This window comes from Euprymna scolopes, chromosome 24 (genome assembly GCF_053919585.1).
Source record: "Euprymna scolopes isolate OS-2025 chromosome 24, ASM5391958v1, whole genome shotgun sequence".
NCBI classification, from domain to species: domain Eukaryota; kingdom Metazoa; phylum Mollusca; class Cephalopoda; order Sepiida; family Sepiolidae; genus Euprymna; species Euprymna scolopes.
Genome location: NC_136505.1, coordinates 100,123,255 through 100,147,825, shown reverse-complemented (window position 1 = coordinate 100,147,825; position 24,571 = coordinate 100,123,255). Strand labels below are relative to the sequence as shown.

Sequence of the window (24,571 nt, the reverse complement as noted above, 5' to 3'; positions counted from 1 at the left end):
CATGGTTGGGTCCTGATGGCCTTCATATTGTTGAAAGGATTTCTTCTGCTACTCAACGTTGTTTTCCAGCTACTATGCTTAGAGTAGTTTACACAACTCGAACCTTTTTCTCTTCTTTTCGTAAAGATGTTTTGCCAACCATTCAAAAGAACTCTGTTGTTTATAAATTCGTTTGTCAGTGTGTAGCTAACTACGTTGGAAAAACATCCCAAAGATTAGAAATGAGAATATCCCAACATATCCCTCGGGATATTCGACTACACCAGGTTTCGAGAATATCCGGGCACTCCCAAGCTCATGAGTCTGCCATTGGTAATCACCTGTTGAGTATAAATAGGTGTGCCGATCAATATTCCGATGGGTGGTTTTCTGTTCTATACAGTGCTAGGTCGAACTATCATCTCAATATTATTGAGGCGTTGGTTATTAACAACTCTCGACCTAGCCTGTGTAGACAAAAGATTCTGAAACACCAGTTGGAGATATTCATTGATTTAAAACCACCTGAACAGTGAGATTTTTTTTTTTTTCCCCACTGTTCTTCCAACTGTTACCAAAATTCCCTTCTTCCCTCATTCGTTTTCTTAGTTTTTAATTTATCATTCTGACGTTTCCTCTTAGAGGGTCAGACGATAAGGCCTTAAGGTAATTTTAATAATTTCACCTGCCCATTTCTTGTTTTTTTTTTTTTTTTTTGTATTTAAATTAAATGATGTTTCCTCTGAAATATATATATATATATATATATATATAGCCATCCACGCACAGTACTGTTTCGCTGTTTCACAGCTCATCAATGCGGCTAGACAAGCAACTACCTCAAGCCAGGATCGAAACCCACTTTTCTTCTTCTTCCGACCGCATGCGGGTCACAGCTTGTCTATTCTCGTCCTCAACTTTACACGTCCATTTTCTCCATCGTCGCCTTTCTTCCTTTTTTCTTCACATTGGCCGTTTTTATAATAAAAAGTCGGATCATAGCGTCCAAAATAAATACATGTAATGTTGCGGTTACAAACAAATAAAGGAAATAAACAAATATTCAGGTTGGCATTTTTCTTTTCTTTTTTAACAACCTTTTGTTATACGTTAACCTCCGGTTTCGACACCACTTAAAAAAAACTCTCGTAGCCACATGTCCTTCTAGCCTGATGCGTTTATCCTTCATTCCACCGCATTCCGGGCACAGCCGACCCATTCTCGACCTCGACTTTATACGTCCATTTCCTTCAACGTCGCACTTTGCCAACAACGTGGTGCACGTTTTTCTCATTGTTTTCCTCTTTTTCTTCTCGAGCACACTTCTTAATTTGCATATACGCCTTTTTCGGCTACTACTGCTGCTGCTAATCTCTTCGAAAGCCAGCTATCCTTTACTGTTGCTGATATTTCCCCACGCGCTCATATACACTATGTTAAAATATAAAATTACATTACTTGTTACCTGTCGCCATATTAGATTTATTTTTTAGTTATGCGGTTTGTATTCCATATGTTATGACAGAGTTGAAACTTCAGTGAGCTATAACACTATCAGCCGGTCACTGAGGCGTGACTGGCTTCACGTGTTGCACTAAATGTCCTAAGACGTAAAGATGGTCAGTCATTAGGATCTGTGTATCAAGAAAAGCATAACTGAGATGTTGGATGTGCTGTGTGGCTCCTTCTTCTCCCAGTGACCGTCTTGACCTTTTCACTCTGGTGGCGTTCTGATTAGAAGCTTCATTTCTCCGTCGTCAGGGCCGCTTTTCTACTTAAGGCATTTATGGAGGCATTTATGGCAACACAAGAAAAAAGACACGCGACACAATTGTAATATATATGAGAAATCTTAACTATTTCTTTTACAATATAGATACAATATATATATATATATTACAAAAACTTTTACAATTTACAAAACTAAACTAACTAGCCTCATTTACGGAGAGACATCATGATGGTGGGTGCAGAAAGAGATCGAGCTCTAGAAAGGGAATCATGGGAAGGCATTTCCCGGTATCTCTACGCCCATGGCCAAATCACCACTCGGCCATGCTGCAGAGTGCGTTAGAAACAATGTTAGAAGTTTTCTCGGCGTTTACACAGAATTGGGACGAAATTTTCAGGAATCGTAAAACTGAATTTCACATGAAAACAATGGTGTCTACGTATTCCTCGTATTTTTAAGATGATTATGTCCAAAAAATCGACTTGAAAAAAAAAAAATATATATATATATTCTATTAAAAAAATGTTCTTCGAAATCACTGGATTCGGCATTAAATAACCTGAAAAGGGTTGATATGCCGTAAAACAAAAACGAGACCAAACCAAACCAAATGTCCAAAAATTACGAAAATCGATGAGGCAGAAATTTTTTAAAGAAAATAAAAAAATAGAATTTGATGAAAACACTCGTAAAACACAGGAGAGTTCAACAGGTGCAAGAAAGCCTTTTACTCAAATAGTTTCTTCCCCAGAACTGCGGGTCTTTGGAACTCCCTTCCGGGATTCTGCTTTCCCAACTGTACTGATATGCAGAAGTTCACGTGTAATGTGAACAAACATCTTTCTACTCATCTCCCTTCATAATGACCCTGCTAATTAAGTCCCTGATAGTAGCCCCCCTGCTTCAAAGTGGCACTGTGCCTTGTTTGGGGTGAAAAATGAATTTTTTTTAAAAAGGGAGGTAATTTTCCATTCGAAATAAACAAAGATGGCGGCAATTTTTCACTTGCTAACACGATTAAATTTTTTTTTAAATAAAATTACATCGTTTTACATATGGTGGGGGTAATTCTGTGGTGAATTTTGGAGGTGCCTAATGATTATATCAAAAAAATTATGAAAATCAATAAAGGTAGAAAATTATTAAAGAAAATAAAAATAGAATTTGAAGAAAACGATCGTAAAACACACGAGAGTTCAAAAGGAGGTAATTTTCTGTTTTGATTTAAACAAGATGGCAGCAAATTTTCACCTGCTAACACGATGGGTTTTTTTTAAATAATTCAGTAATATTCAGGTAATTTCGACTGCATAATTTGGAAGCTACCATTTTAATTAATTAAAATTGACAAAAAAATCAGTTGAAACCATTTTTTTTTTATCTGAAAACTCCATTTATCGACTACAAAATCTCGTCCCAATAATGAAGAAGCACCGTTTTCTCTATTGTTTTCCTCTATCTGTTTTCTTGATACATAACTGTAGTGATTGCATGGCCAAAATGAATGGTGTATGACTTATTTCCAACTGTTCTTTCTGGTAAACATTTTCCCAGGACTTGCTGTTGCTTCCAATATTCAAGTTTTTCCAGATTGTCAATTGGAGATATTTACACACTCCATTGTATCACATTGCATAGTCGCCATCCCCAATAGAACCTTGTAGCTGGATATCAAGTGGTTCTTCCTGTTTATAGATGTGCAGCATGGACACAAACTTCACAAATACAAAATTGATGCAATAATTGGATTTATTTTAATCGATAAAAGTTGTATTTTATTTTCTTAAAGGACTTCATTTTTTAATTGTATCTCCAGACAGAGTTACCACAAATATAGATTTTAAAAACTTTTATTTAAATCAATGGATTACTGTTAACTATGTGTGCTTCTTACAATTCATGGTCAGCTGAATAAAATAAATCACAAAAATATACAAATTCGGTAACAAGATTAAGAGTCCAGTCCATCCTCAAATTTTAGATGATGTTCTTTTGTTCTACTTCGAATAATTTGTGGATACTATAGAAAAAGCAATTCTGATTGGACAGATTCGTGATCAATGCAGGTGACCGTGCAAATATATATAATGTAGATAAGCGCGGATGCTGGCAATCCGTTTGCTATTTCTGTCTCTTCCTCACGAATGATTCCTAATTGAGAAGCACAAACGAATATTCGTCTCCAGTTATACATTATCTAAAAGCAGATTCTCATTGTGTCAATTCAAGTTACAATAAGCAAAACCTAATCTTACATACTTATAAAAGGTGAGTTTATTCTCGCTCTGGCATTGATATTAAAAGCCCACAATTTCTGCTTTAAAATAATCAAAACTAACTTCTTAATATACTTAGTAGTGGAAGTGTGATTAAGGTTAATTAATTTGTATATTCTTTGAAAAAAAACGAGCGTTACTGAATTGCTTATTGATTTTTATGGTTTGTAATTAGTTAAGTGGTTGCCTTCTATTCATGCATAGTTTTTACATTCTGCATAATAGCGTAGGGTTAAACATGGAAACATTCAAGTACACGGATATATATATATGTATGTATATATATATATATATAGTATACATAGTATATATGTATATATATAGTATATATGTATATATATAGTATATATGTATATATATATAGTATACATAGTATATATATAGTATATATGTATATAGTATATATGTATAGATATAGTATATATTTCTATAGATATAATATATATGTATATATGTATATATAGTATATATGTACATATATATATATAGTATATATGTATATATATTATATATGTATATATATAGTATATATGTATATATATAGTATATATGTATATATATAGTATATATGTATATATATAGTATATATATATAGTATATATGTATATATATAGTATATATATATATATATATATATATATATATATATATATATATATATATATATTAGTGATTGGACGATTCCAATATTTTTTCCGATTCCGATACAATTACCGATTCCGTGCTAAATTCCCGATTCCGATATAATTACCGATTCCGATTCTGGTTCTTTATAAATCACTAGTTATTAAACTATTAAGTTGTTATTTTCCTTAATTTTCGTAGAAACACATGTTAATTATCGATTTTAGCTTTACTAGTAATTTAAAATCAATAAATATTTATTATTTTATCACTATTACCAGCAATAGAAGATCTTAGTGTAAACAAAATAAATTTAAAAAAAAAACAATTTAAAGAATCATTTTGGCATCGGAAAATAAACATCGATTTTTTCCCGATTCTGATACCGATCCCGATACTCCAAAATCTTCTGACTTTTCCGATTCCCGATTCCGATTAATCGCTTCAACATTAATATATATATATATATATATATATATATATATATATATATATATATATATATACATTATATATAGCTATAGATTAATATATATATATATATATATATATATATATATATATATATTATATAGCTATACATTAATATATATATGTGAGGGGGTGAAGATTGGGAGTTCAATAGAAACGTTGTTTTAATTTGAATAAAATACGCATCAAGTGCGCTTGAAACCAAAGCACAACGTAATATTAGGAAAATAAACAAATATTTTACTTGTTTGAAATTTATAATGTTAATATATTTCGAAAATGTGCGTAGGTAAGGCATGTATGCGTATTTTATTTTATTCAATTAAAACAACGTTTCTATTGAACTCTCATTCTTGACGTTATTCGCGCGTTACCTACGCACATTTCAAACATTTCAAAATACAACCGGCAGACACAACGCGCGGCTCTATACAAACAGACTTCTTGCTCCAAATTTACAACATGACAAGGAAGAAGAAAAAAAAGAAACAAAACAACACACTGTGTGTGTGTATATATACATATATATATATGTGTATATATGTATGTGTGCATATATATGTGTATGTGTGTATATATATGTGTGTATGTGTGTATAGATATGTGTGTGTGCATGTGTGTGCATGTGTGTATATATATATGTGTGTGCGTGTGTGTGCATGTGTGTGTGTATTAAGACGTGGCCGAGTTTTGAAATCTAATACTTTTTTGTAGTGATTGCTTCCTAAATTTGAAAATTGCGTTTATCGCGTTTTTACACTCGAAAACTGTGAATATAGATACTAACAGTATATACCGGCGTTGCCCGGTTGAAGTATAACAAAGCCAGAACAAATTCGGTAAAATTACCCCTCTCCCCGCACCGGAAATAAATTAAACTGCGGTTTTTAGTGGGAGACACTGGTGGCACTAGAAAATAGCGAGTACTAGTCGCCGTGGCCTAAACGAAATCACCTGGCTTTCACTGTCTGGCATTTTCTAGCGGTGGCAGGTAGCAGAAGTCACTGGTGGTTACTGGCGATTAGTGCTGGTTTGGGGCGATTACTTGTAGGTACTGGAGGATACTGGCGTTTTCTTGGTGAGTGCTGGCTGCCTTTGCAACTGAAAGTCGGTATCGACCTCCATTGGAATTCTCCTAACTAAAATCCTGTCGGGCATTGGCGGGATTGGTATCCACTGGTTATCACTGAATGTCTGTGGCGTGGACTAGTGGTCACTGGCAGTTAGTGCTGCATTTGGGCGTTTACTGGCGTTTGCTGGTGGACCTTCGCGTCCTTTACAATTGTCACTGTCGGTTTCCGGCCTACATCTTTAGTCATTGGCGATGATGAGCAGTTTCGACCTCTATTGGACTGTTCTAAAATGAAATTGAGGTGTCCCCTTGTGTTTACTGACAGGCACTGGCTTCCTCTGTAATTATCAGCAGTGTCGTTCTCATTTGCTCTGAAATTAAATCTACTGTGATTACTTCTTGACAAGAGCGAGCACTGGCGGGCAAATCGCTTGTCTTACAATGTCGGGCATTGTCATCCAGTGGCGGGTAACGCCATCCATGGTAGTCATTGCTTTTTTAAGTTGGTTACTCTCACTTCATCGCAAGGGCAATCTCTGGCAGACACTGATGTTTTTAGGTTGTTACTGCTTTATTGATAAATACGTACCGTGCTTTTTTTTACATGGTCACCACTTATCAAGGCCCGGAAGTCATTCGAGGATAAGGGTTATTGTGTGTACAGTAATCAATGGGATAGTGTCGTAGTAATCGTTATTATTGGAGATTTGATAAAGTATCTTACTTAAGGGGGCGGTTCATCAGGAATTTTTTTATGTTGGACTTGAAGACATCCAAGTTGTAGTCAGGTGGAAAACAGGCAAATGGAAGAGAGTTCCACAGGCGTGCACTTCTAAGAAAGAAGCTTTGTTCATGGAATCTACATTTTAATTTAGGCGTAGATAAGGTGTGGGGAAAATTATTGAACTATTTTTTTAGATATGATGTTCCAATTAAATAACTTTATATCGTACATTAATAATAATAATAATAATAATAATAATAATAATAATAATAATAATAATAATAATAATAATAACAATAATAATAATAATAATAATAATAAAAATAATAACAATAATAATAATAATAATAAAATAATAATAATAATAAAAATAATAATAATAATTATAATAATAATAATAATAATAATAATAATAACATGAACAACAATAATAACGAAGCGACGCTCTTATTTTAACAGAGTGTCGACGAACGAGAAAAGCAACAGCAGCAGCCGCATTTTAAAGCATGTGCGCAAATTGGCAAGTGTGCACGCACAGACGTCGCGAGGAAAAAGGAGAGAAAAGGGAGATAAAAATGCAACATGGGGATCAAAACTAGAATAGAAGGGGAAGATGGACGTGTGAAGTCGAAGGTGAGAATGCTATGAGGCGGCGTGGAGAGAGACTTTTAAAAAGGCACGTGTTATACGGCAGAGCCTTGTAAAACACACGTGTGTGTGCGAAAAGACTTATGAAAGATAATAAAATGTGTTATTGCTGACGAAAAAATAAACACGAAAAAATGCCGAGTCATACTTTTATTTCTTTCCTTTTTTAGTCCTTTGCGACGAAGTCTCCAACAATGTGTCGACCAGAGGGGTTGAAATGTAACGACACGGTTAAAGTGTAACGGTCACGTTACGTTACAATATTTTTTTTTATTAAATTGTTAGGTGAAAATACTTAACAATTATAAAAATCCTTGCCTGTATTCCACATACGCACATTCTGTGTGTGTGTGTCTGTGTGTGTGTGTGTGTGTGTGTGTGTGTGTGTGTGTGTGTGTGTGTGTGTGTGTGTGTGTGTTCTGTTTTAGTAAAAAGTAAAATAGAAGACATGGTAAATTTTTAGATGAAAGAACACTATGGCTTCTCGATATACAAGGGTGTCAGGTGGAAAAAAAAATAATAATAATAATGATAATAATGATAATAATAATAATGATAATGATAATAATAATACTTGCTGCAGAAGCAAAACATGAAGCTGCATATCAACAAGTTCTACATTCCCATCACGCATCCCCTCCCATTGTCCCATCACCGTCCCCCCATAAAAAAGTGTGAAGCCAAATAGTGAGATGGGTCAAGGACGAGGGAAAGACCGAGAAGAGAGCGCTGACCAGACCTCCGTTAGACAAGCGCAAAGAGAACTGGGACCTTGGAGACTTAGTGCCTACTCGAATTCCAGTACAGACCAATGGCCACTGCAAGCAAGAAATCAATGATGAGAGGCTGTTGCGAAAGCGCAAATTTATTTGCAAATGCTATCGACAGAGGTGGAGAGTGCTGGAGGTCTGGGGAGACTTGTTGTCACTCAGCTTCCAGGAAACACCACAGGTTTTCAATCAAATCTATGATGACTTGTGTGAAAGCTTTATGTAAGCCAATAATAATAATAATAACAACAACAACAACAAACGTATTAGTAATAATAAGTTTTTGTGTGTAATTTGAAATATTATTTTCTGTTGTGTGATTTGTTTTACAATGGAAAAATATAAAATAATAGTTGGAAAGGTTAAAATACGATCTGTATCAAAAGCGGCACTGAAAAAGGTTTTTGCTGTGTTCGGAAATACGAACTGCTAATCTAAAGAACGACTGATTCTAACGTGTTTGTCCAACTGTTGATTGCCGGCTATCCGGCGACTTAGCTAAACTAAGAATTAAATAGGAGCGTTCGTTACTTTCTAGTTTTATGCCAACGTAAAATGTAGTAAACTATGCATCTATAAAATGGAATAATTCCTCGGTGATATGTGGCTAAGTATCACTTTGAAAATAGACCCGGTGATTTCAAGTTTTGCGGGAGGATTAAATTTAAAGAGGAGGAATGATTTGCTACTATCTGAGTGAGATTACGTAGCTAAGGGAGTGAGGCAAGGGGAGCTAATTATTATCGAATGTGACGTAATCTTGCTCGAAATCACGCTAAAATGTTTGTTTTGAATAGTGAGTGCGAAAGATTTGCGTAGGAATTGCCTCTTTGGTTTCCTATAGTGAGAGAAACATTATCATTTTATTATATTAATATATGCATGTGTGTATTACAAAAGATAAGTAAAACATCGGTACTATTAAACCTAACAAAAATGGGACCAGTCTTTGGTCATTTACATTGGACTCCCTTTAGCCTTTGTTTATATGTCACACATAAATAACCAAAGACTGGCCTCCTTTTGTGTTGGGTTTAAAACCGATGGTATCGATGTTGTTCTGATCTTCTGTAACACACATATGTAAATAAATATTACGTTCTTATTTTGATTTATGTATATATATATATATATATATATACTTATTTAATTTATATATATATATATATATATATATATATATATATATATATATATATATATATATATATATATATATATATATATATATATAACGTCCACAATTAAGGAACGGTCGATCATTTGTTTTAATGACTTTTAACTTTATCTATGAAAAAGGAAAAAAAATGGTGAATTTTCCAATGTTTAATAATGGTACTTAAATAAAAAAAAATATTTTTTTATTTTGGATTTTGAATATATATTAGTTTTTTTTCATATAAATAAAATTAATTACATTACAGGCATCTAAAAGTTAAGGAACGGGGGGAAATTATTCATGAAAAAATAAAGAATCCTTTCAGTATTTAGTGAAAAGCCCCTTGTTTTCAATCACACTATGGCATCTTTTGCTGCAAGACAGAACCAATCGTTCATGTGTTGTATGTGAGATATTATTACCAAATTTTTTTTATACATTCCCATAAATCATCAAGATTTGGGGGGTTTTCTGTGATCTTATCACCAATAATTTTCCAAACAGTTTCAATTTAATTCAGGTCGGGGCTCTGAGCTGGCCAATCCATAACTCAAATATTGGATCTATTTAGCTCTTCTAAAACTATTTTTGCTTTATGGCACGGTGCGTTGTCTTGCATAAAGATATCAGAATCAGAAAGATTAGGAACCACATGTTCCCTAATCAATTTTCTGTATTTAGGGCATTAACTTTTTCATGAATCCTCATCAATCAAGGTGGCCAGTTCCTTTTGAAGATATCATGTCCCATATCATTATACTGCCCCCTCCAAATTTTACTGTACTTTTAACGCACGTAGGGGGCAGTCTTCACTTTTTCTTTTGACGTGTGGACTTTTGTCTGATCCGAAAAGATTGAATTTAGATTCATCACTAAAAGGAGCCTTTTCCCATGTTTTTCCTCCAAAAACAAATGTTTTTCGGCGAATAACAATCTGGCCTTTTTATTTTTAATAGAAATTAAAGGCTTTGAGCATGGACTTCTTGAAAATAATCCAACTTTGTGTAATGTTCCTGAGATCGTTTGTTGGAGAAAATTTTTGTCCAGTTTTGGATGTAAAATCCCGGGGTATCGAAGCCGCAGTTTTAAAGCGATCAGAACGAGATGATCGAGTGATTTTTCTATCTTCCCTCTCAGATAGGTTGGCCCGATTTTTTTCTTTTCAGTCAATGGTAAACCTATTTTTCTATTTTCAATAACCCGAAAAACAACGCTTTTAGCTCTTTTATCCCTTTTCAATATTTTAGCAATCTCCGCTATGGACGTTTTTTCGTCATAATGGTCACAAATAAGCTGTTTTTCTTGTATAGATAGCTTTTTTGAATATTCGGATTCGACATTTTGTTAGTTGTTATTAAGATTACAAAAATTTGTATTAATTTTCCGCGTTGCTTTACTTTTGGACGCCTGTAATTTGATTTAATTTATTTATATGTAAAAATAACTAATATGTATTCCAATTCAAAAATAAAAACAAATTATTTTGCTACCATTATTAAACATTAAAAATTTCACCAATTTTTTTTTTTTTTTTATAGATAAAGTTAGAAGTCATTAGAAAAATGATCGACGGTTTTTTAACTCTTGGACCATACTATATATATATATATATATATATATATATATATATATATATATATATATATATATATATATATATATATTAAAAAAAGTAATGGGCGGAAGTTTCTCGAGAGCTCTTTCGGCTATCATCTCGTCAGGAGAAAATCGATAGCAATCTAAATAATATTGTGTCGAAAAATAAAGACTTCTAATGGGGAACTTATTAAATGTGCCAAAAGTACGGGGACACTAATTAAATTTATTTACGTTTAAAAACGATTAAAATATTTGCACAACGAGGGAGAAAAAAAAGCGGGAGAAAAATTCAAAGTTCCCCAAAGAGAAACAATGCGTTTGATGTTTCTTTTTGCCGGCACAAAGAAGGTTGACGCACCGCAATAGAGACGGCCTCCAAAATCTTTAAATGGTTTATGTAGTACCTCGAACCAATCTATTTTATATCTATCGACACAGCACGGGTTGTCAACCAAATGCTGGCCAATAGCAGAGTCCAAGGCTGCAGAAGGAGGGAGACCACCAGACTCCATCCTCCCTTGTCTGATCTTCGATGGAACATGCTGGTTTATACGAGTCAAAAGGTGCAAGGATGTTCGCCCAACATAACCAGCATCGCACTGGCATCTAAACCGATATACAATATTACTATTTTGGATGTAAGGCAAACTATCCTTGCGAAAAGACGGAAAAGCAGGTCTCGTAGTATGTACCAAACGCAAGGACACCGAATTGAAGCAGTCGTAAATACTTCTTCGAATCTGTTTGGGAATTCTATTACTCCCCTCCCCAATCCACGGTAATTTCAAATAAACCGGGCATTTCAAGGGTCCAAACTTTTTAGGGGATTTAAAATCCGCAACCTTTTTGAAAATACAGTCATCAATAAGGTCAACAGGATCGTGAAATGTTTTGTCAATGAGGGCAAAGAATAAAGAAAAAACACAAATGCAGCAGACCGATGGTGGCTACAATAGATTTAAGAAAAAGTACAAAAAGGTTGTCTGCAAACCCACACGGTACAAGCAAAGTTATTTTTGATCATGCAGGAGTTACCGAAATATTGAAAAGGACCCGAGATAGAATTTTGAAACAAATGGCAGACACAAGAGCACTGACCTAACATCCCCTCTGAGTGACATAAATTGTTTGAAGCAAGCATTAAGGACCACTAAGCATCTGAGCTGATACAATTCCCTACCTATATAAGAGCAAGGTACGTCCAGGAATGGAGTACTGGTGCCACATCTGGGCAGAAGCTTCAAGGAAAACCTTTCTTAGAACGGCACGCCTGTGGAACTGGCTTTCATTTGCCTGCTTTCCAGCTGACTACAATATGGCCGTCTTCAAGTCCAATGTAAACAAGTTCTTGATGAGCCGTTCCACTTGAGTTAACAAATTTACAGAATCTCCACTACTAGCGTTTACTATGATTCTGATACTATACACTCTTTAACCCTTATCCTCGAGTGGCCTCTGTGCCTTGATAAGTGGTGACTCCTATGTGTAAAAAACAGATTTCCATGATGTTGGACCGAAGGAAAATGTCTAAAAGGCGGCAGCGTTCGTCTACGACATAAGCGTAAACAGGGAGACGGAGAAGTTATGATTTGAGCCGAGAGTTTTTAACAGTGGAATCGTTGGTTCATTTCTGGTTCCTGATGGCGTTAAAATGAATTCAGTGCACTATTGCTCGGTTTTGGAAAAAAAATGTGTTACCGTTGGGTTCATAGAATGAAATATCAAACAGTCTCATTGTTCAACCAGATAACGCAACAACCACGCTTCTCGGTTCAAAAAGGCTTGGTTTTCAGATCAAGAAATCTTTGATAAATGACTGATGGATTGGCTTTAACAGAGTCCAAATTTAAGTCCGATAAAAAAAAAAAAAAAAAAACTCTGGTAAGTTATTAAGACGAAGGTATACGAGAATAGACACCCATTCAGTAATAAGAAAAATCTCTGAGAGAGAAAAAAAGAAGATATCTTCTCAAATTTCTACCTGAAGAAGCGCAAAACCTCTGTTGATAGAAAGTTGATGGACTTTATCCATAATATAAATCTCACCCGTCTGTTTAAATGTATGTGTATGTATGTATGTATGTATGTATGTATGTATGTATGTATGTATGTATGTTTGTATGTCTCGCGAAAACTTTCGGCAGAGGCAACGGATTTTCACAAGATCGGTATTATTTTGAAGATCAACCGTTCGGGTGACAAATATCGAAGCATTGGCCAAAAACATTAATTCCTTCACTCTCAACTGGGCACTTTTCTACAGGGAGGGGTCGCTTTTTTCCCCGATATTTTCGGAAGCCGTGCCGTCTTTTCGATTGACTAGCCTTAATTTAAACCTTCGCCACTTCCGGTTTGGCGATGGGCGCAACAGCAAAAACGTCACGTTTTTTTACTTTCCTTTCCTCCTTCGCGGCACGGGTTCGATTCTGCCTTCCTACTACCACTTTTTTTTTTTTTTTGCTCAACACACGCCTCCAAGCACCCGAGCAACGCCGGGCCTCCAAGCTAGTTAAGAATAAGTTGATTAAAGGATAACGACTAACAACAATAGTTTTTTTCCTCGAAACTAAGTTTTGGGGATATAATTTAATTTTGTTTTCTTTCTAGAATTTAATGAGATATTGTACAGTTATGATTATGACAAAATATGTAAGCAATCACATTTGATGTTCCTTCACAAACAGTTATTTCATACTCTTTGACTCAGTTCACTTTTCCTAATTAATCAATATTTTGATCTAGTACTTGCTATGTAGATTCGTGTACATATTAAACAATAAGTTATGAAATTTTATTTTTGGAAAGTATAATTGCAGTCATTTATTATTATTAATATTATAATTCTGCATATATATATATATACATATATATATAATTTTCAGAATGTGAGAGATTATATAATTATTTCCACAGCCAAACAACGTCACAGCTCACAAGAGCCTTGACAGCCAACAAACCGGAAGTCTAAGACTTGAGTTTCGCCCTCGTTTGGGCTCATTAGTTGAACTCGGGATTCGAAAACTGAGCCTCTTGCATGTAAGGCGAGCGCTCTGCCACCTGAGCAACACCGCCATACACACAAGAAAGTCTATTAACTAACACAGATAAAGCAACCCGCAGCGAAATCCGACTATGGAACGGACCTACTTCGTCTCGAACAAGGGATGTGGTTATCAAACCAGCTATAACCAAAGCCGATGTCTCACAAGTGGGAATGTTATACGCGCTAGACGATGGCATTCAACACGCTAACCTAGCGAGCAATTAGTAATACAATTTTCAGAATTTGAGAGATTATATAATTATTTCCACTGCCAAACAACGTCGCAGCTCACAAGAGCCATTACAGCGAACACACCGGAAGTCCAAGACTCGAGTTTCGTCCTCATTTGGGCGAAATGATGGCGAAAATCGTGTCTTGAAATTCCGGTTTGTTGGCTGTCACGGCTCTTGTGAGCTGCGACGTTGTTTGGCCGTGGAAATAATTATATATACATATATATATAGTCTGTTTTTAAACAAATATTATTGGTTACACATTCGCATACATATTTCAGTGGAGTCCCGATACAGGGAAAACACTTCATTAGACCCAAATGTATTGATATTGAAACGGGTGTTTAGACCACATTGTTTGTTATCAGATCTACATTCCGGAGAAATACGATCTACATTCCGGAGAAATTTGGGGTATACAATAGAATCACGGGACACGGCATCAAAAATTAGAAACAAAATACAGTAATGCACATGTATATAATCAAATAACATTATAATAACACTTAGATTTAGATTTTGTCCTCAACACAAATGAATTATTGTATCACTATTGTTACCTTTTTCGTTTTTACACGTTAATAAAAAAAAATGTTTTAAACGATTGGGAGCTAAGTAGGGCGTCCTTCACTACGAAAGGGTGAATGCGGTATTATGGTGAAATAGGATGCTAACTAAGAGAACCTTATGTTTAGTTCTAGAGTGGCAAGGATGACCAACGACCCCCATTTCTCCCATTTTTGAGTTGGCCTTGTGCCCAATTTTTTTGTTCATGTTGAATTTCTATTGTATTTTTAACCTGAATAAAAGATTTGATATCTCATAGTGTAGTATCTGTTCTGGTGCTACACTTTAACTTTTTGTTCTCGGTTAGTGGACGAGAAATCCTTCACGACTGGGGCAATTTTTATTTTTGTTCCTTTCCCCAGATTTAAAACTGACCTTGGTGTTGAACTCTGCCCTCTTGGGGAGGCAAGTAAACAGGAAGATTATAAATAATACTGTAAGGCGGGAGGGGGAATATCGTAACCAAGGGCCGAAAAAAACATCGTATTTCACATCGTAAGCTAAAAAAAGTATCCTAGGGGCACCGTATCTCGGGGTTCTACTGTATAATAAAATGAAGGCGAATTCTAAACGCTCACTTTTTATGCTGCGTTTTATCCATTTTTATCCATTTTTTTTTTCTTTTCAAAACATTATGTTTTTAATAGAATTTGTCTGCTTCCTTGGACTTATTCACGGGTGGTTGCATTTGCGATCAACAATAACAACTTTCTTCTTTTCTTTTCTTTTTTTTTTTTTGTTTAATAAAAGTTTAACGTTTCTTCTTCGTTTTTTCGTTTTCTTTACAACACATTAACGTCTGCTTTTGGTTGAGATGAAGTAATTTCGTTTCTTTGCAGTCATTCGTCTGTACATAGATAGTCACGTCAGGAGAAAAACATATCTCAAGTTATATCGAAATCGATGGAGCTATCTTCGTATTTATTGATCTATCTATATTTTTATTCCTCTCTTTATATATATATATATATGTATATATATATATATATATATATATATATATATATATATATATATATATATATATATATATATATATATATATATATACTAGCGAGACCCGTGGAAATTCCAAAGAAGACTCTTTCATATGCAATATGTTGATGTTGCCATTCTATGGATGTTTAGCGTAAGTGGAAACGCCCTGATAATATTGTAGCTTTATTTATCTAAGCTAGCAGGGACGCCCGGCGTAGCCCGATGGTTAAATATGATTAAACATGATATTTTAATTTATGCAGATTTCGTATATATTATTACAAAATCAATTTTCTATTGATTCTTATATATTATAAAATCGTGATGTCAAAAACAATATATATATATACATGTACATATATATATATATATATATATATTAGCTAGTAGAGTTTAGTTTCCTAGAAGTACATCCAATGAAACAACATGTATCCACCAAAGAGTGCTCAATGAGTAAACAGAGCAGGTATATTAAATTTATTTATACAAACATTAATGGCTACATATGTGCGTACATGTTTCTGTAATCACCTGCGTTGGGGGATTACGTCTTCAGGCCAAGAACGCGGCTCATTACAGAAACATGTATGCACATATGTAGCCATCAATGTTTGTATAAATAAATTTCATATATATATATATATATATATATATATATATCCATATGACTTGGGCGCACCAGCTTGAATCGAAACCGAAATCAAAACTCAAGAAGAAAAACAATATATATCGAAACTGAAACCAAAACTTAATAAGAATTCTTGGTAAAATTATTCATTACAAGAAATGGAAGGTCATAACAATGAAACGACAATCACTCGGAAGAAAAAAGATGTAATTATATATATATACCAGCAAAAGTACCCGTCGTTGATGAAAGTAAAAATAAAATAGATAAACCCCATAATTTATTATACCATACCTGTTTACACTGAAACATTTATCACAGTATTCTGTTGGTTGGTTGGTTGGTTGTTTTTGTTTTACGGCATATCAACCTTTTTCAGATTATTTAATGCCGAATCTAGTTATTTTGAGGAACGATTTTTAACGGAGTATATTTTTTTTAAGTCGGATTCTATTTAACCCATAGTTGGGACCCTAACAGTTACTACCACTCCGGATCAGAATGGACCTGGGAGCAATGGCAAATAAAGGGTGGCTCCACACTCCCCAAGGCCCGCAAGGTGGGGCTTCACCATCGGATATAGGTTTAGGTCATATCCAGGACCGTACAATATTCTGTGGATCTATATTAAAAAAACTTGTTAAACTTTGTGACATATTTCCATTCTTTGGAGGTCAGGCGCGAACGAACACCCCATAATTTTATTATACCATATTTCTTCAAACTGAAACATAATTATCAAAGTATACTTACGCAGATAGATATGAAAAGTATTTATTAAAGTTTATGCCTATTTCCATTCTATGTGGGCCAGGCGCGAACGCAGACCCCACAATTTTATTATACCATCCCTATTTAAGTTAAAACATACTTATCAAAGTATTATGTACATCTATATCAAAAACACTTGTAAACGTTTTTTTATAATTTAAAAATTGTTTTTTTATTTCCATACTTTGTGGACCAGGCGAAAGATAAGGCGCATAAGCCTGAGGAGTCTTAGAGTGGATGAAACGCCGAATATTCAGTGTAGCTTAATCGCCATATATATTTTATAAATTACTAACTAGCTCTATCTACGTATTGAGCACTTTTGAAGTAAATACTTAAAGTTTACGCATAAATCTATACTTTCGTATATTAATTTTATGTGAGTAAATTAAGTAGTTATATATATATATATATATATATATATATATATATAGAGAGAGAGAGAGAGAGAGAGACAGACAGACAGACAGACAGACAGACAGACAGACAGACAGACAGACAGAGGGGGGAATAAAAAGGAACAAACCCTATTATGTGTTCATCAGCGTTTCGTCTTTATTTCGAGACTTCCTCTGGATGAATGAGATCAAGAAACAAAAAACACCAGTACAAAATATTTGAAAATGTTTGCACGTGAAACATTTTCAAATATTTTGTACTGGTGTTTTCTTGTGTGTGTGTGTGTGTGTGTGTGTGTGTGTGTGTGTGTGTGTGTGTGTGTGTGTGTGTGTGTGTGTACGCATAAAAAATCAGCCACTCTGATGAATCGTAGACGTGTCACTGTATAATTATAATTTAAACAATATATATATATTAGTGGGGCAGATGTCTGAAACAATCTTTCACTTGGTGCTTCTATCACTAAGTGAAAGATTCTTATGGCATATTGAGATAACCTGCCCCACTATATATATATATATATATATATATATATATATATATATATATATATATATATATATATATATATATATATATATACACCAAGTTTAAGGTATTCAAGATATAAAACTCATGAATTAAAACGAGGTTATTAAAAGTGCTCAATAAAAAAGAGCAATATATATATATATATATATATAATATTTTTATTCATATAGACAAATATTACATAGTCGCTACACTGAACATGCTAATCTTTCGGACAATTTGTTGGCAAAAACCAAAAGTCCTCGTCAGGCAACATAATGAAGCTTATATGTCACTGAAGGCATCTGGTCGTCAAATGAAAGAAAACCTTTCTTCCATTTGAGAACCAGGTGCCTTCAGTGGCACATGAGCTTCATTACGTCGCCTGACGAGGACTTTTGGTTCTTGCCAACAAATTGTCCGAAAGATTAGCATGTTCAGTGTAGCGACTATGTAATATTTGTCTTTATATATGTTTATTGAGCACAATCAATAACCTCGTTAAGTTCATTGTTTTTGTTTTACATTTGGATACCTTTAACCTGGAATAATAATAATAAAAGAAGAAGAAGAAGAAGAAGAGAAAAATTAATAATAATAATAATAATAATAATAATAATAATAATAATAATGGGATCGTGGGGAGGCTTAGTGCCACTCAAATTCCAGTATAAACCAATGGTCACTACCAGAGAGAAATCAATGGTATGAGGCTGTTGCGATGACGCAAATTTATTTGCAAATGCTATCGAAGGAGTTGGAGAGAGCTGGACGTCTGGGGAGACTTGTTGTCACTCAGCTTCCAGAGAACACCACAGGTCTCCAAATCGATCGTTTGTTGACTGGTGTGAAAGCTCTATGTGAGCCAATAATAATAATACGGGAAAAGAAAGAGGGGAAAAACAAAACAACTACATTTATAAGGATGAGATGACAAAAGATGAGAATAACGAAAACACTTGAACATGAATGCGAAAAGGACACATAAGCCGAGAAACTAAATCCCTAATAACCGCAGCCCAAGATAAGAACCAACCACTTTAAAGCAAAGATCGATAAAACACAAGAAAACAGTAAATGCAGACTATGTGGACAAAGAGAGGAATCGATAAACCATATAGTAAGTGAATGCAGCAAACTGGCCCGAAAGGAATACAAGAACAGACATGACCAAGTGGGAAGGGCAGTACATTGGGAATTATGCAAACAACTACAGCTCAAACACACAGACAAGTGGTACAAACATAAGCTGGCAAGAGTACTTAAAAACGAGAATCACAAAATACTATGGGGCATGGACATACAAGCTGATAAACCCATCCAAGCAAGAAGACCAGATGTCATAATAATTAACAAGAAAGAAGAATCCTTTGTTGTTCCAGCTGACCACAGGGTGAATATCAAAGAAAAGGAGAAACAGAGAAAATACACAGAGCTAACCAGACAGCTGAAAGGGATATGGGAGATAAAGAAAATCAAAATAATATCTATAATAGTAGGAGCACTAGTAACAATCCCCAAAAAACTTTGAAAAAATAATAGGATAAATTTGAATCAGAGGAATGACTGGAAAAATACAGCGAATAACAATCATGAAAACAGTTGAAATATTAAGGAAAACCCTTGAATGTGGAAACTAACACGCGAACCAAACTGCCACAGAGACAAAACATGAAGCGCTACATGGAACCAAGAACATTGAAGCTGCATATCTATAAGTTCTCTAACCCCACCCCCATCCTCCCATTACCACATCACTGCCCCCAAAAACGAGTGAAACGAAATATCCAAGTAGTCAAGGATGAAGGAAAGACCGAGGAGTGAGCACTGACCAGACCTCCACTGTATAAGTGCGAAGAGAACTGGGACCTTGGGAAGGATTATTGCCACTCAAAATCCAGTAAAGACCAATGGCCACTGCCAACGAGAAATCAATGGCAGGCAGCTATTGCGATAATGCAAATTTATTTGCAAATGGTATAGAAAGACGTAGAGAATACTGGAAAATCTGGGGAGACTTTTTGTCACTCAGCTTCCAGGGAAAACCATAGGTTGTACTTTATGAGATCTTTGATAACCTATGTGAAAGCCTCTTTGAGAGCCAATAATAATAATAATAATAATAATAATAATAGCTGCACAAGATAACACAATTAGAACCAACCACATCATAGCAAGGATCGACAAGACGGAAGAAAACAGCAAATGCAAAATCTGTAGACAGAGACAAAACCACATAATAAGCGAATGCAGCAAAGTAGCCCAAAAAGATTATAAGAGTAGACATGATCAAGTGGGGAAGGTTGTGCACTAGGAATTATGCAAACAACTGAATCTTGACCATCCAGACAAATGTTACAAGCACAAACCAGCAGGAGTATTTGAAAATGAATGTCACAAAATCCTATGGGACATGGATATACAAACGGATAAACCCATCCAAGCAAGGAGACCGGATGTCATACTAATTAACAATCAGGAAAAGACCTGCCAGATTGTAGATTTTTCCGCCCCAGCAGACCACGGAGTGAAGATCAAGGAGATGGAGAAGCAGAGCGAATACACGGGCCTGGCGAGAGAGATCAAAGGGATATGGTAGATCAAAAAGATAACACCACTAATAGTAGGAGCACTAGGGGCAATACCGAAAACTTTGACAATAGAATGGGAAAGATTTGAATCAGAGAAATAGCTGAAAAGATATAACGGATAACAAGAATGAAAACGATTGAAATACTTAAAAAAACCCTTAAATGCAGAGACTAGTACTAACACCTGAGCTACAGGCACAAACTGGACACAGGAACTGCTATGTATGTAAAACACAAAGGAGCCTCACATGGAATCGTGGAAACTGAAACTGTATAATTAATAACTCCTATGCCCCTCGACCTTCCCTCTTTATCACCAAAAACTGACGTCACACAAAATAAGCAAGGAGGGTGAAGGAAGATGGAAAGACTGTGGAGAGCAAGCACAAGCCAAACCTCCACTGGATAAGGGCAAAGACAACTGGGACTTTCGGGAGGTTTTTTTGATGTCCAAATTCCACTGAAGACCAGTGGTCACTGTCAATGAGAAATCAATGGTAAGCGGCTGTTACGATAATATATGTGTGTGTGCGTGTGTAAGTGTATGTGTGTGTTCTGACACATATATATACACTCACCGCCACCTATAACGACCGAACAAAGCAAAGAAGACACCAAAGGCACGCGGCGCAGCGGGCAGACGGCATCTTCCCCTGCTGCCTGTGACCGTGTATGCAATTCACGAATTGGACTCCACAGTCACCAGCGAGTCCATCAGGCGTAATCTATCTGGGACTGTTAGGCATGGTGCAACATCATCGTCGTCAGCGACAGACTACTGAAAGAAAGAAAAGAATATATACACTCTCTTTCTCTCTCTCTCTCTCTATATATATATATACTCTAATTCGTGTGTGTATCCACAGACAGTACTCTTTTGCTGTTTCACAGCTCATCAGTGTGGCTAGGCAGGCAACTGCCTCAAGCCAGGATCGAAACCCAAATGACAGCCAAGGCTTTTCACGATTGCGCTATATGGCTGATGCTGTGTGGGTAATGAATTAACAGTGTTTTGACATCGTCCAAATCCGCACGCTCGATTTGTTTACACAAAGAGCGTCGCTTAATATGCTAATGGCAATTTGTATATAACTTCTCAATATGCTCAACCCCAGATAGGGAGCATATATATATATATATATACTCTAAGAATGGCATAGATGTGCATCAGAAGCAGAGATCGTCATTGAATTCCTCCATGCAGAAAAAATTGAACCGATTAACATTCACCGGCGCCTGTTAAACTATGTGAAAATATATGGCACAATCACGTTGAGACATCGGTTCTCTCCAGATCATTGAAGTTATGCACGTTGAGCCTGGCCAGTATCAGATGGGTGACAATTTGTGAAGGCTAGGCGCTATATATATCGCGCTGAGTCCTATAAATTTCCAGGTACATATCTAAGGGCGCATTAATTCAATGGAAGAGCTGCACCCCCACTGTTTATTAAGACATGCATCAAGGATAAGGAAAAAGTCTAATATAAAAACCTTCGGTCTACTGCATACTCTGTCCTGTGGTAGTTATCTGCACCGACCAAGCTTAGCAGTAATACCAAAAAGTGTGGTTGGTTCTGCACAAAGCCTTCACCACTATAAACAAATCATCTGTGTGGACTTCAGCAGTGCTGAATACATAGGTAGAGCTAGATAGTAAGTTATGAAAATATATATGGCAATTAAGCTACACAGAATATTCCATGTTTCATTCTCGTGAGAATTTGTTAGGCTTATGCATAAGCCTGACAGAAACGTGGAATATTCTGTGTAGCTAAATTGCCATATATATTTTCATAAATTACTATATGTGTGTGTGTGTGTGTGAGTGTGTGGGGGGGGGTGTTCAATATCACTACAGTTCTTTGTTTTGTGCACCATACAAACTTCCGCCTTGAGAAAACTGGCTAAATTACCCGGGTAGATGCTGCACTAGGTATATGACCCAAAAGTTTAACCATAGCATAATCCAAAATTCTGGGAATCAAACAAGAACAATGTGACACTATAGCTCTATAACAGCTATATAACATAGTTCCTGGTGATAATCCGTAGATATAGAAGATACTTCCAAGCAAATTGTACGAACAGTTGAAAAGACTGCATCAATAAACGTTACAATTTTTTTATAATTTTTAGTCGCGTGTAAGTCACTCAGTTGGTCCGTCGGTCCGTCGGTCAGTCTGTCGGTCTGTCTGTCTGTCCGTAAAACTTTTGTGCTTGGCCTTTTGGCCAAGATCAAAGTGTAGTATCTGTTCCGGCAGATGCTGCAAGCTATGACTAGCAAAGACCAGATGTGGGGGCAACCCCACATGCCTGACCATTAACCAGCTCCCATTTCCCACCTCTCGGGAGCTGGTCCCCTTTTTCCCTTCCCCCTCCCTTCCCTCCTCACATTAAAAATCGGCCTTGTGCCTAATTTGCTCGGTGGGGGAGCAAATAAATACCATCTGTTCCGGCAGATACTGCAAGCAAAGACCATATGTGGGGGCAACCCCACATATAAGACCTTGGTCAATGTAGGGGCAACCCTTCATACCAATTGTCACTATCCAGCTCCCCTACTCCCCGGGGAGTTGGTCCCCATTTCCCCTTCACTCCTCACATTAAAAATCGGCCTTGTGCCTAATTTGCTCGGTGGGGGAGCAAATAAATACTATCTGTTCCGGCAGATACTGCAAGCAAAGACCATATGTGGGGGCAACCCCACATATAAGACCTTGGTCAATGTAGAGGTAACCCTTCATACCAATCGTCACTATCCAGCTACTCTACTCCCCGCAGAGTTGGTCCCCATTTACCCTTCACTCCTCACATTAAAAATCGGCTTTATGCCTAATTTGCTCAGTGGGGGAGCAAATAAATACCAACCTCACATATAAGACCTTGGTCAATGTAGGGGCAACCCTTCATACCTATTGTCACTATCCAGCTCCCCTACTCCCCGGTGAGTTAGTCCCCATTTCCCTTCACTCCTCACATTAAAAATCGGCCTTGTGCCTAATTTGCTCGGTGGGGGAGCAAATAAATACCCTTTTCTTGGCCTTTTGGCCAAGATCAAAGTGTAGTATCTGTTATTACTACATGCTGTACTTATTGTGATATAAAGTGGGGGATCACTTTTCTGTATTAATTTAATGTAAAATGATCACCCACTTTACAACCACTCAGTCTCAAAGTCATTCAAGTCATTCTCCAGATCATTCAAGTTGTTTTTGAAGGATTCCAGTTATTTTTTAAGCATTCAAGTCATTCTTAAGGTCATTCAATTCATCCTTAAGTTCATTAAAGTCATTCTAAGTCATTTACTTTTTATTTATTTAAGTCATTTCAGCCCATTTTTCGGTCATTTTAGTTTATCTTTAAGAATTTCATGTCAATCCTACATTCATGCATTCATTCATTACACGAGAGCACGCGACTAATGGCTATCGGCCTTGTTTTGTTTTGTTTTGTTTTTTTTAGATTAGCTTTGTAACATCTAATCTAGCGAAAATAGAGTACATGCTATTATTTCCTTTCAAATGTGTGGGTTCTTGAGTTTTGTCAGTTCGTGGGTTTTGCCTGTAGAAGGCGTTTGTATTTTGGGGGTTTTCTTTATTCAAAAGCTTCGTACAAATTCGTGTAGTCGCCTACGAAGCGTTCGCGGCCTCCGCGTGCGTGCGTGCGGCGCCAGTCGATGGAGGGCGTGGGTGAAGTGGGCAGGTCCACGAATCGTAGCTTGCACGCACGCGCGTGTGTTTTCATTTTAAAATCTATCTAAACAGTCAGTGGCCGTTAAGATCAGACGCTCGATT

The 24,571-nt window shown here is 35.9% G+C and overlaps 1 long non-coding RNA gene and 1 pseudogene across 1 annotated transcript in view; both read left to right on the top strand.

Moving 5' to 3' along the window:
• The window catches only part of LOC145246874 (uncharacterized), a 129,156-nt gene that overhangs the window by 21,142 nt on the left and 83,443 nt on the right, over positions 1-24,571 (top strand). The window lies entirely within an intron of this gene.
• LOC145246962 (U2 spliceosomal RNA) lies at positions 23,805-23,931 on the top strand (annotated as a pseudogene).